Consider the following 14,355-nt stretch of genomic DNA (forward strand, 5'->3'; position numbering starts at 1 on the left):
AGACAGTGAAACATCTTTCATGGCTGGAGGACAAGTTTTTCTATCAAAAAGGGCTCATGGATGGATGACTTTGAACACCTATACGGAGCCTACTGCGCAAAACTACTTCAACCTGGGTTATGCAAAAAACATAAAAATTAGTTTCATGAACTATAGACTCGCTCTCCTACCCTGTACACAGCATTTTCTACCTTGGCTAAAGGAGACAGTGTGCTCCATGTGCCGCTTAAGCGGATCAGCATCAGAAGACCTGCTGCATATACTATGTTCTTGCAAAGAACTTTTAAAAGAACGGAAGCAACTGCTGAAACAATTACTTAATCTACGAGGGTTTCGCACCAGGAGGCAAGCTGCACTGGCATGCTTTGCATCTAACGATCCACAATTGAAATGGCGTTTAGTAAGTACCTGAGGCTATGCGAACAGAAAATGCCAGCAATGCAGCTATAAAAGAATTTAGTTGTACGAAATATAAGTAAGACCGTGAGGAGGTGTGAAGAGTTCTCCATATATATTGTTTATACTGGCACTAGTGCACCTTGTTTTCTGGGGTTGAACTTCTCCTAACTGAACTTGGGCAAAACCAGGGAAAGGAAGCAAGGACTGGAATTAAGTACTGCCCCCCTAGTGAACTAAAACCGGCTTGCTGGACAGTACAGAAATCCAGGCTATGCCATAAGGAGCTGTCAGCATATTAGCTGACAATGACTTCAGCTGGCCATAAATCAGTTGCAAACCCGAAATGCGAGGTCTCGGTGAAAACGCTACGTTTTGGACTAAAGGCACTTTACTAATCCAAAAGGACTTCTTTGCACAGTTATAGAACTTTGCTATAGCCAAGGAAGAAAAGCACGGACTGAAACTAAGTGCTCAGAACCGAAAAAGACAAGTGCAAAGCTGAAAAAACGTGAATATCTACTCGGTCGCTTTACTTGCTTAAGCATGGCAAGGTTTTACCAAGAATTTATAAACATAAGAAATTTTGAAGTAAGGAGTTTTATATGTACATTTCTGATTTTAATTGAATTTGCGTTTGTATTGCAACAGTTTTAATTAACTATGCAAATAAAATTAAACTTGAATCTTGAAACAGTAGGGCAGCCAAAGCATGGTTTAAAAAGCATCAAGTATTACCAGTCAAGAACATTTACACATATGAGTACCATTGTGAATGTGTATTGGACATAATTGCTTTAAATCAGTGAGTCAGAATAACTTTATTTTGCCAACACAATGAAGGCATAAAAAGTATACTACATGTAAAAAACATTCCACAACATTACAATAAAGTTAAAAATACAAAAGATTATATGGAATCTCCACAGTATAATAGTATATATACATAATTATTAGCACAATACAGTAAATTGATGCCTCTTTTAGAGATAAAAAATTTAGCAAATTAAACGTCTCTTTCTAAGGGCAGATAAAAAGAAAGACGCCAAAGATAAACAGGTAAGAGGGTCAGATAATAACTGCAGATAATAGAGGGCCACACAACACTGTTTAAAATTCCTTTTGCGCATGAGGGGGATAATGAACCTTTTCCTTTTATTACAATAAAATGTACAGAAAAACAAAAAGTGCATATCATTCTGTATAGATCGCTCATCACAGGCACAAAATGGGAGATCAGAGGCAACATAGATATTACAGGGAAAACCCACCATCAAAGGAATATAATTTAAACGAAATCTCAATAAGATATACCTATGTTGTAGGTTAGTGACGAACGATAGATATGTTGAGTTTATATCAATTTGCATTATGTTAGGGGCTGACAGGTATGTTTTTACTGCTGACAGCTTAGTATTTAGAGCCTCCCTTCTTGTCTGTAAGTTAGATAGAACTTTCATGTCATTCTTAGTAATAGACCAACAGGTTGTAGGGTCTACAAAGCGATGATGTAACCCAGCTAGTTTCAAAGTAGATTCAACATATCGTAGCCAGGTTATATTACCCACCCCGTCTAATTTCAAATCATCCTTTATAATGTCTCTTGTCAGCGTAAGGGTCTCCTTTTGCCATATTGAATGCCACATTAAAATCGGCATCACAGAAATGTTATCAGTAATATAGGGGTCTCTCAATTCCATATGGCACTTAAAATTGGCACGTGACATTGGCAGTGAAATTAACTTTTTTTAAAGTTATCTTCAATAGATTGGAGTTTCGCACAGTCTCTGGTTCCCCAAACAGCCGCTCCATAAGTGACAGTAGATACCGTCTAAGCTTCATACACTGTTTTTATTACATCTACAGGTTTTAAACTAGTTTTTTCATAAGTTTAGTTAGGGACCCAATATTCTTTTCCATCTGCATCCCTCTATTTATAATCATGTTTTGCCAGTTAAGTTGACGATCAGACATAATCCCTACCTTGTTAAAAGAATCGACATCTTCCAGTTTTCCCCCTTCAGTGTAAATTTGGGCTGTCTCCGCTGTGTTGGGCCTGCCACTAGGATAAAAGATTTTGAGTAGTTAACGTTCATATCCAGATTATTAATAAATTGCATGTATTCCAACACTAAACGACGCAGCACATTACTGGTATGAGCTACAAGTACTGCGTCATCCGCATATAATAATATTGGCACCTGTGTTGAATTTATATAAGGAACATCTGGAGTACATCCCAGGAAAGCAGATTCTACATCATTGGTGTAGAGTGCAAATAGAAAGGGGTCGAGAACACACCCCTGCCTTACACCTCTCGCAATTTTAAAATACCTGGTACACTCACCACCCTTTCCATAGTGGACACAGTCTGAGGCACCTGAGTACAAGTCACGGATAATATTAATGATATTCAGGTCAATCCCCATTGCTTCCATGATCTGCCCCAGCCTAGGCTGTCCCACACAATCAAAGGCTGCGGACAGATCCATGAAGGCAAGATAGAGGTGGCCTTTATTGGCTGCCGTGTATTTTGCTATAATTAGACTCAGGTTCAGGCACTGATCCACAGTGCCTTTCCCTTTTCTAAAGCCAAACTGACATAGTATTATAATATTCTTCTCTAGGGCCCATTCCTTCAATCTAATTAAAAGAAGCTGACCCATTAGTTTTGCGGTCAAGTCTATCAAAGAGATAGGTCTATAGTTTTTGGGAATTGACCTATCCCCCTTTTTGTAGATGGGAACAAATTGCTTTAAATCAAAACCCTGTTTCCACCAGAGACCTAATTTGTTAGCCACTGAATGCCATGTGGAGCGACCCTTGACCTTGCCAGGTAGGTCGCTCCCCCCGCTACAGCTCTACCTGCGTTCCTGCTGTCACCGCCGAAGTTGAGGCCCTCCTCCACCCGCAGGCTACCACCTGCGTCTCATCCCTGGTGGCCAGTGGTGGCCTTAGGTTTGTATGTTTCTCTGAGTGTACTTTGTTGCTGGCGCACCTAAGTCAAGCCCGTCTGCGCCCGTCAGCGCCTCGACCACGGCCAGCTCCAGAACCCCTAGCCCCTGCACCAGCCATGAAGACTGCCGCCGATACGACCCCAGCACCCTCATCGCTCTCAACCCAGGATGGACCCTCACCTGCTGCAGGGCCGCTCCGAAGCGCACCCACGGTCCCTTCACCTGCCAGAACGGCAGCTTCTCCTGCATCGAAGACGCCGAGACACCCGCCACGACAGAACACAACCAGCTCCGATGCATCCTGATCAACACCCGCTCCGCACGCAAACACGCCATCGAGCTATGGGACCTACTCAACACCGCATCACCAGATGTCGCATTCCTGACCGAGACCTGGATGAACGAAGCCTCCTCTCCAGACATCACCATAGCCATCCCAGACGGATACAAGATCGCCCACAGAGACTGCACCAACGGAGTCAGATGAGGAATCGCCATCGTCCACAAGAAGACCATCAGGGTCTCAACAAACACCGACGACACTCTCAGCACTGCCAAACACATGCACTTCCAGATCCACACAGACCCCAAGACCACCCTAAGAGGCACCCTCATCTACAGACCACCCAGACCCCAACCACATTTCTGCGACACCATCGCCGACTTCATCAGCACGCACGCACTGACCTCCACCGACTACATCCTCCTCGGAGACCTGAACTCCTCCACCCTGATAGACAACCTCGCGAACCTCGGACTGGAACAGCTCATCACGACGCTGAGCCACATCGCCGGACACACGCTTGACGCCATCTTCTCCTCAAGCCCCCACGTCTCCTTCAGCCACATCTCCGAACCCACCTGGACCGACCACCACTGCATCCACTTCACCTTCCGGAAACCCGTCGCACATCACCGCACCCTACAGATCGCCTGTCGCTGCTGGGGCAAAATCACCGAAGTACAACTACAGAGAAACCTCGCACTCAACCCACCGACCAACCCCTCCAACCCCGACGATGGTGCGTGCACCCTCAGACAATGGATGGACGACTGTGCCAACACCTTAGCCCCGCTGAAAAAAGAAACCCTCAGAGACACCAGCAAGAGGGCCAACTGGTTCACCCCGGAACTCCTAGCATCAAAGCGCACCTGCCGGAAGTTGGAGAACATATGGCACAGCGAGAAGTCGCCGGGCAGACGCGCAGCCCACAAAGACGCCATCTGCAACCACCACCACCTCATCAGGACCGCCAAGAGGACCTCCTTCAAAGACCGCCTCGACAACAACGCACACAACAGCAAGGAGCTCTTCAACGTCGTGAAGGAACTCTCCAACCCCAACTCCAACGACATCCCGCTGTCGCAAGCCCTGTGCGACTCCCTCGCCCCCTTCTTCTCCCACAAGATCGCCGACATCCACGACAGCTTCAATCCCCGGACGACCTTAACAGGCCCCAACACGCGGGACCCACCACACCCCACCGACCACGACCCCCTAACAACCTGGGCCAACGTGAGCATCGAAGACACAATCAAGACTATGGGCACAATCCACTCCGGCTCGCCGTCTGATCCTTTTCCACACCACATCTTCAACTAAGCCAGCAGCTCCATCGCACCCCACCTGCGCAACATCATCAACCTCTCCTTCGAGACTGGGACTTTCCCTGAGAGCTGGAAACACGCCGAGATCAACGCCCTACTGAAGAAACCCAAGGCGGACCCGAGCAAACTCAAAAACTTCCAGCCCATCTCCCTGCTTCCGTTCCCAGCTAAGGTCATTGAGAAGATAGTCAACATCCAGCTCACCTGCTACCTCAAAGACAACAGCATCCTGGACCCCTCCCAGTCAGGATTCCGCAGCACACACAGCACCGAGACCTCCCTCATCGCCGCCACAGACGACATCAGGATCCTACTGGACAACGGCGAGACGGCGACCCTCATCCTTCTGGACCTCTTTGCCACCTTCGACACCGTCTGCCACCGCACACTACGCACACGACTCCATGACGCAGGCATCCGAGACAAGGCCCTGGACTGGACCTCCTCCTTCCTCTCCGGCAGAACCCAGAGAGTTCGCCTCCCCCGTTCCGATCCGAGGCCTCCGAGATTATCTGCGGCATCCCGCAGGGATCCTCCCTCAGCCCGACCCTGTTCAACGTCTACATGGCACCTCTCGCACGCATCGCCCGATATCATGTCCTCAACATAATCTCCTACACCGACGACACGCAACTGATCCTCTCCCTCACCAAGGACCCCCTCACCACCAAATCCAACCTCCACAAGGGAATGAAGGCCGTCGCCGACTGGATGGAGGATAGCTGCCTTAAGCTGAAGACAGACAAAATGGAGATCCTCATCCTTGGGCCCGACCCCTCAGCATGGGACGACTCCTGGTGGTCCGCATCGCTGGGGACACCCCCCGCACCTACCAACCACGCACGCAAACTGGGAGTCATCCTCGACTCGAAACTCACCATGACCAAACAAGTCAACGCTGTCTCCTCCACCTGCTTCAACACCCTCCGTATGCTCCGCAAGATCTACAGATGGAGCCCGACAGACACAAGGGAAACAGTCACCCAGGCCCTAGTCAGCAGCATACTCGATTACGGAAACGCACTCTATGCCGGAGCCCCGACCAAGCTCATCAACAGATTGCAAAGAATCCAGAATGCCTCTGAACGCCTGATCCTCGACGTCCCGCGCCGCAACCACATCACCCCCCCCATCTGAGGAACCTGCACTGACTTCCCGTCAACAAAAGAATCTCCTTCAAGCTCCTGATCCACGCACACAAGGCACTCCACAAGACCGGCCCAGCCTATCTCAACAGTCGACTCTCCTTCTACATACCCAACAGGAAACTCCGCTCTGCAGACCTCTCCCTGGCTACCATCCCACACATCCGTAGAACCACAGCCGGAGACAGATTCTTCTCCCACCGCGCCACCAAGACCTGGACCACCCTCCCCCTCAACCTGCGACAAACCGAAGACCTTCTAACCTTCAGGAGATGACTCAAGACCTGGCTGTTCGACCAGTAGCAACAGCACCCCCCCCCACTCCCCACCATCAGCGCCTTGAAACCCTTGCGGGTAAGTAGTGCGCTTTACAAATTATTTGATTGATTGATTGATGTGTTGTCACTATTACAGAGTCAGAAACAGACCCACTCTTTGGAACAGAGAGAATGGAGTGAAAGGCCAGTGTGACAGGTGACACGAGTTACCCAACCTATAATTTGCCCATGGAATACATTGAAGTACACTGGGCACCAGTGCTGGGACCTATCATTGACACACTGACCACTCACTACTCACCAAGCCCTCAACATAGACATTACCTGCTACCTGGATGTATAGCATGGGATTTCACAGTTGAGTGATCCAACATCAACATACTTTAGAGAGTTGCTGTGGCCACACAGAGAACATTTCAGACATTTGTCAATGTGCTGACACATGGTTAGCACTTACAACAGTATTGAAGGTTATTTCCATGCACGTTGTTCTCATGTATTCAGATTACGCAAACATGACACTACTGTCAATACCCTGACTGCTTAATCCTCACATGTCCCATATGAAAGGGGCTTAACCATGCACCTACTTATTCTTGTGGATATTCATCTTTTAACACTGAACAGTGGTTTTGTGTGTCTTACAACATGAAAAAGCGCCAGCATGCTAAGATACTTGCACGTGCATGGATAATATGTGTGCAAACAGACAAATACCCACCCCCTCCTTGCTGTCTGGCTCTCAAATCCCCATCCAGGTCAGGGAAGACCACTGCAAGGATCTCTAGCATTAGGGGGGTCAGGGTGCGGCACATGCCCATCTTGCATGGAGATGACAGGCCCAGCTGGACTCTTGCAATCTTCTTGGTCCAGCCTCTCAAGTCCTGCCACCATTTCCTACAGTGGGCACTGTGCCGACGGGTGACCCCCACGTAGCGCATGGGCGATGGTCCTTCACAGCTTGACCTACTGAAGGGAGTTGACCTGTAAGGATGACATGGTGACAGGGCCTTAGTTCACATGCAACATGTACTTCGCCAGAGTTCAATGTTGACTCTCTCCCTTGAGAATAGTTATATGATGTTTACACCAGTACATACTCTTCTACAGCAGTGTATTTTCCCAGAACAGTTATATACGCACTTTGAAACTTTAAAAACACAGTTTAAATGCCTGTCTCTAGGAATCCTAATGCCAGTAGTGCATGGTTATTGCACATGTCAACTGACAATGCTGTCCGATCATCACTTACCTGCTCCTCTGGTTTGCCATGGAGCTGCCTGTACAGGGCAGGACTGTCTCCATCAGCACCTTCAGTTACTCAGATTTGAAGGCTGGGGCCATGGGCTCCGTACAGCGTACCATTGAAGCTCCCAATGGATTTGAGCAGCAGCAGAGAGTTGGGGAGGTCCTGGAATCATGCAGTTAGTGCAGGCAAGTTAACTCTCTAAACAACCAACAGACTTATATATAAACCCCACTTGAAGTCTTCAGTACATGCATCCGAAGCAATAGATCTGCGTTGGTCGCATTTTCCGAAGCAGTCCAATGTATTCCATTTCTTACTGGTGACACACCTAACGCACGGTTCAAAAAATATAATTGGACCGCGAGTGACATTGATACAATACCAATGGGAGTTTACTGCATCGGTTTACATGGGATGCAGACACAATCCGAGACTCACGACTGTCACCATAACATATAACAGCCTATGGCTGTGTCCGGTTTGGTTACGATGTGTTTACTGTCACCTTTGAAAAATTGGTCGGCAGGCCAATGACTTTTGTTAATGTTGTGAGTTTGTGATATTCAATGGCTGGATGCAGCATTTTTCAGTGCAAAGGGACATCTAACTGAAACGCTCACACTCCCATGATGACTTAACCTTGAGGGGCACATGACACATTGATTTTTTGGCTAATACTAACAGGAAAGAAAACAACTCAATTTTGCCTCTTAGGGTTGTTCAAAGTCAAAACGTGTTTTTGGTGCATTCCAAGCACAGTCTTCACCTAGTCACTGTGTTACTGGACAGTGAGGCTCAGTGTGCAATCTATGTGATGTGATACCGAAAAGGTGGTGTGTGTTTCAAGTTCTGAATACTGCATTTCCCAAGCAATGACTAGACCCTGACATTAAGCAGCAATATGCGCTTAGCTCTGATATATGAGTTTCTAGGGTATCTTTGTGTGCAACACTTCAGTGTACAACTGCATTTTATGGAACTTCTACATTGTAAATGGTTTGTGTATGTAATTGTTTTTGCAATGCAGACATAAAAACATGACAGGGCCCACCCTGTGACATTAGGGTGCATAATTTACGTTGTCATACGCTATATGTATGTGGTGTCACACATGTGATGCATGACATGATCCTATTGTGTGTACAGATGACCCATATAATTGTTCTCACAAACATAAATCTAGACTTCTTGACCTTTGAGTTTTAGAGTATGTCCTGCTTGATTTACATCAACAATCACAGACACTAGTGAAGATTACACTACTGCACTCTAACTGCTGTTTCACCAAACCTTTCAAACATGTTTAGCAATTAACTGTATGCTGTGATATGTACATAAGTTCAACAATATTCATTGAAATGTGTCTTTTCAGGGACATTGAATTTTATGTGTGGTTAATTTCTCTTTGCTGTTGGTATAAGTGCATGTTGCTTGGTACATTGGGAACTAACACCAACTGGGTATACACTCTACACATAGGTATCGCAGAGGAGGCAGACAGCATCCTGTGTACAGGCCCTTTCCAGATCTAAGAACATTGTAAGAATGAGACATCATCAAGAAAATACTGTCTCACAAGGGCAACAATTGATGAGTTGTATCAGCAGTTGTGTCATTTCCTGTTTTTCCTGCCTTTGCCTTCTTTTTCCCTCTGTTCTCATCTCTGTCTCTTGCTCTTTAATCCCTGCATTCTTTTCCTGTCGCATACCCTTCTAGAATGTGTTTTGGTTTCTTTTGCATGCAACAACATTCCATGCTTGAGCTTTGAGCTGAGCAGTTCTCCCTGCTGTGGGTTCTGCTACTTATCTTTATTCTAATGAATACAACGGATTGGATACTTCAGCGGCTGTCGCCTTTTGCTTCGATACCTCTACGCAACATTTTGGTACCAAGACTGGGGCAAGAATTATTATTATTTTTTTCCATGACCGCAATGTTGTTTTAATCACTTTGCGATGTTGTATGATGCTTCCAAGCAACTAGGACACTGCCGGATACTGCCAACAGGACCCACAAACATTCAGGTGTGTGCCTTTATCTTCTTATGTTTCCTTAAGCCCTCCGCTCCTTCTCAAGGCCTCAACTGCATTCTGTAACGGCACATGAGCACTTATCTGCATGCAACTGCTTCTTTTGCTGCTCGTGCCTCCTCACGCTGTTTATGCACCCTGCCTCTTCCTGACGCTTTGCTGGTTGCGGTAGCAACTCATTGCTCCCTTCGCTATCCAAGCTTTGTGGTTTCCATAACAACGCTTACTGTCCTCTGGATTCTTTGCATGTTTGATGGCCCCTGCACGTTGCCTCAGCAACGCACCCTACTGTGACGTCTTCACACACTGGCAGACACTTCTCTTGCTCAATCTCGCTTGTGGGAGCTCCGCTCCAGCCGCACCGCCTGCTGATTCACATCTGTTACTTTGTTTTCAGCAATGCTTGGGGTATTTCGGTTGTGTGAGCCCCGCTTCAACCGTATCGTGTTTACCCTCTCAGCAACGCTTTTATTACATTGTCTCACTTACTATCAGCAACACTCTCAATACTTCGACTGTAGGAGTTCCACTCCAGCTGCATCAGCCTCTATATAAAGCACTCTAACAACAATACTTGCCATTTCCTGGCTGTGGGAGCCCTGTTCCAGCCTTCTTGTTATTTTTATTTAGTTTTTTAGTTTTTTTTTATACAACATCAATACTGTGGGATTAGCCTCCTATTATTACAAACCATTTCTCAGTTGCAGGAATTTTCTTCAACCATTTGCCATTGCTAATCATTGTTTCGTTTCCTGTCTCTTAATCATTTTCCTTTTCTTTGTTCTTAACCTTTTTTTTCAGGTTTTTGTTTTTGTCCTTTTCTCTTCAATATGTCTTATTCGGACAATGCTCTACATCCTCCACCATTTCTACAAAAGCCAGGTAAACCTGAAATTCTCTGGAAGCAATGGATTCATATTTTTGAAAATTACCTTATGGGTATTGATGGCCTAGATTACACTCCTGGAAGAAAAAACTCACTTTTGTTCAAGCATCTAGGCTTTGCTGCACAAAAGATTTTTGATAATTTATTTCCCATTCCACAGCCTCCTGGTGATGGTGTTTGGAACATTTATCTTGAAGACATAAAAAACTATTCTCAGAAGAACCAAATGTTCTCTTAGAAAGACACAGTTTCTTTAAACGTCAACAAGATAATGATGAGTCTTTGAAAAAATCCTTTACCAACTCGCTATTTGTTCAATTATTATGGTTCCACTCTAACAAAGACCAGTGCTTTGGCCTGATTAACTTTTATAATAACATCTTTGATAATACCAGAAACCAAGTTGATTTGACCCTTGAAAAGGAACTAGATAACTTTACAAGATGTTCTAAAAGTGACTATGTGTGTATCTGGGCTGGTGATTTCAATTGTTGAAAATGTTATGTTTTAGCTGGAGAAAATTGCAGGTTCAGGGATGAACATGGCAAAGTTTATTCTCACTTTCCTCATAACTCTTATGGAAAGTCTATTAACAGAGCAATGAACAAGTATAATCTGGATCTTCTAGAACAAATGGTCACAGAAGGGAACACGGAGGTACAAATATATGAAAATCATTACTACTTCTCAACCATTGATCATATCTTGATTTCAGCAAGTCAGTCAGCATCAGCTTTATTCTACAGATGTCATAAAAGCAATTCATATAAAAATAATTTTTTCCAAGTTATAAAAAACAATACAATATATTAAAAATTTGAATACAAGAGAGAATCATACACATTAAAAAGAAGCATATACTCTATATTTATAGACACAATTAATGCTGCCAATTGGTACTGAATTAAAAAAGTGTCCAACATTAAAATATGACTTACTCTATTATCGGTAGGTGACTTCATTCATCGATGTACCAAAGAAGCTTAGCTGTGAATGTCCACATTCATCTCAAAAACTTTGCCACTGGTACTGCGTACAAGACTGATGGATCAGAACACAATATTCTCATTGCTACACTCGACAGGCGAGTACCCATGTTCCTACAAATGGGTGTCAGCCAGGCTTTGCGGGGTGCAGCGTACGTCGGGCAGAAAAACAACATATGTGCATATGATTCTTCGGTGCAATTTGGACATTTGTCATCGGCCGCAGTGGACCATACAGCTGTAAAGGACTTCAAGGGTAGGCAGCCTGCTCTGAACTGAAAATACAGTTTACGATCTAGCGGCTTAGTAATTATGCACCAGTAGTCCTCAATACATGGATTAGGTTTTATTTGTAAGAACTTCCCTGTCAGTGAGGTGGCATCGCTCATTCTATTTGCTTCTTGCATAATCAGTTCCCAGTACTTTTGCTTAGTTAAATTTTTTGGCGGGAACTCAGTGGCACTAGGATCATCCCACAGTAATGGCATACCCATATAAATTAGTAGGGATCTGATGTAACATAGCCAGCCAATCTTGTGGAAGTGGTCTGCCTCTATTATGTCTTTAAGACCTTCCGCAAAGATGGCGAAATCTGGGGTACATCAGATCCTACGCCAGTAGAGAATAGGACGTAGTCTTGCAAGGTCTACTATTGTTTTTCTGCCAAAATCATAGTGCAGAGGGAGCAAGGGAGTGCTTTGAGGTAGGCTTCTGATCTTAATTTCAGAAAACGGTATGATCAAAAAATGTGAGGTCACCAAAAGTATATTTCGCAACTACCATTTGCTTTTTCTCACCTTGGGTTTGCCGTCCACACAGCAGAAAAGGGCTCATTTAGTAATAGACATTGAAACCCAAAGAGAAAATGGTATTGGTATTAAATGGTCAAGTGTTAACCTGTCATCCTTTCTTGAAAAACCTGTGCACAAGAATAATCATGATATGAAATTTGTATAGAGGAAAAACACCCTTACCCACAGATTATCCTCAGGGATGCCTGAACCAATGCTGGCACAAAAACAACAGCCAAACACAAAACTCAATAACAACATACACAGAAGTACAACAAGACCAGATCTGTGTAGCAAAACTGTGGAAAGGTAATGGGAGCCCAGACAGAACAGGAGTACAACAACATCACCAGTCAGGAACAATGCACAGACAACATACCCCAACACAGACAAGAAGTGCATCATCTCAAAGCAATCATGGAAACAAACTAGGAGCAATGAGCCTGCAATCAACACAGACAGGCATACTACATCACACATCAAGTCACCATTGTGTCATAGTGTACCACATGCTTGCACATGCATACTCATGACAATTGACAGGTCAAATATGAGAGGAGAAAACCCCAAGGATGCTCCCTAAACAAGCCAAGGAACAAGAATAGCCCTAAGTGCATGTGACAGACACACAGGTAATGCACACTACACTGGCAACACACATCTGAATGTATCACAGCACACCAAAAAAACACACAAACTGACATGCAAATAGAACATCACACACAGAGCATCTGTTAGTTGCAAGAGACAACACAGCCCAAACACTGCACACATCCACATCAAACACACAACAGATGCACATGCCAATACATCACATTGCAAACACAGCTCGACATCAGGGGATGCACACCAGGCAAGGACAAGGCAACATACACTCACAGCACTGCATTCATGACAAGCAATGTGTGCACACCAAAAACATACCAGTTCCAGACAGATATGAGTGCCACACCATGAACCCCAACAACACTAATCAACACAGCCCACAGATAACATCACACTCAGGAAGGGAAGCAGTACCTCAGCAAGCACACATACAGCTAACCCAACACCCACAGATGCACAAGTCTGGGACACCCAAGTGAAAACAACATGACCGGAGGACTGTGCAGCACAAACAGTTGAACTGCATATGAGCAACCATGGCTGTAAAATATTACAAGAAATTCACATATAACCAATTTGGAAACTGTCCTGAGTGGCACATTGGTCCTGTGCACAGATCAGCGCCACAAAGCATAGTGTAACAAATGAAGTGGTGGGGAGGCATACACACTAGCAACCCAAGGGGACAGCTGACATGAGAGTGAAGTGGTGTGTATGTCAGTAGTGGACAGTTGAGGAGTGCACCATACACAAATAGACGGAGTGCAGACTCACAATGGGTAGCCATCAGAAGCACAGATAGGGGATCTTATGACTTTGCACACCACATGCCATACTGTATCCAAAAGAGCCTCAAGTGACAGCCATGCATGAGAAAAAACAACCACAATGTCAGTGTGGCTGAACAGGTCTGCACAGTGAGTACAAACAGTATCAAGACACATGGCTGATCAACAAAACATAGCACTGACTTGCCAGTCACACACTTTGCATACTCACAATTGCCACCAACAACAAGTAGTTGTCCCCCAGAAGTGCAAGGACACACCAACACACTGCACAGTGCACAACCTACAACTCCCATATGTGCACACAATCACAAGCACAGGGCTGACAAATCCAACTAACAGGCACACAACTCCTGGCTGACACATGTGTGCAGTTGACATTGCAGGGGAACACACACATCAACACCACTGACAAAGCCTCCCCCTTCACACTGCACCCTTCTTGACCACCCAAGTGCACACATTGAAATTTACCCATGTGACTAGGATGACTGGCCATCACAAGATGAGCATACACCAACACTGCTGGTCACACATCAAGAAAGATCACACAGACATGATGACCCTGGCCAGCCTGCCTGAAATCCTGTGGATTGAATTCCACGTTGTGCTTGCAGTGTATACAAACATGACAT

The sequence above is a fragment of the Triturus cristatus genome, chromosome 4_1, assembly GCF_964204655.1.
Source record: "Triturus cristatus chromosome 4_1, aTriCri1.1, whole genome shotgun sequence".
NCBI lineage: Eukaryota > Metazoa > Chordata > Amphibia > Caudata > Salamandridae > Triturus > Triturus cristatus.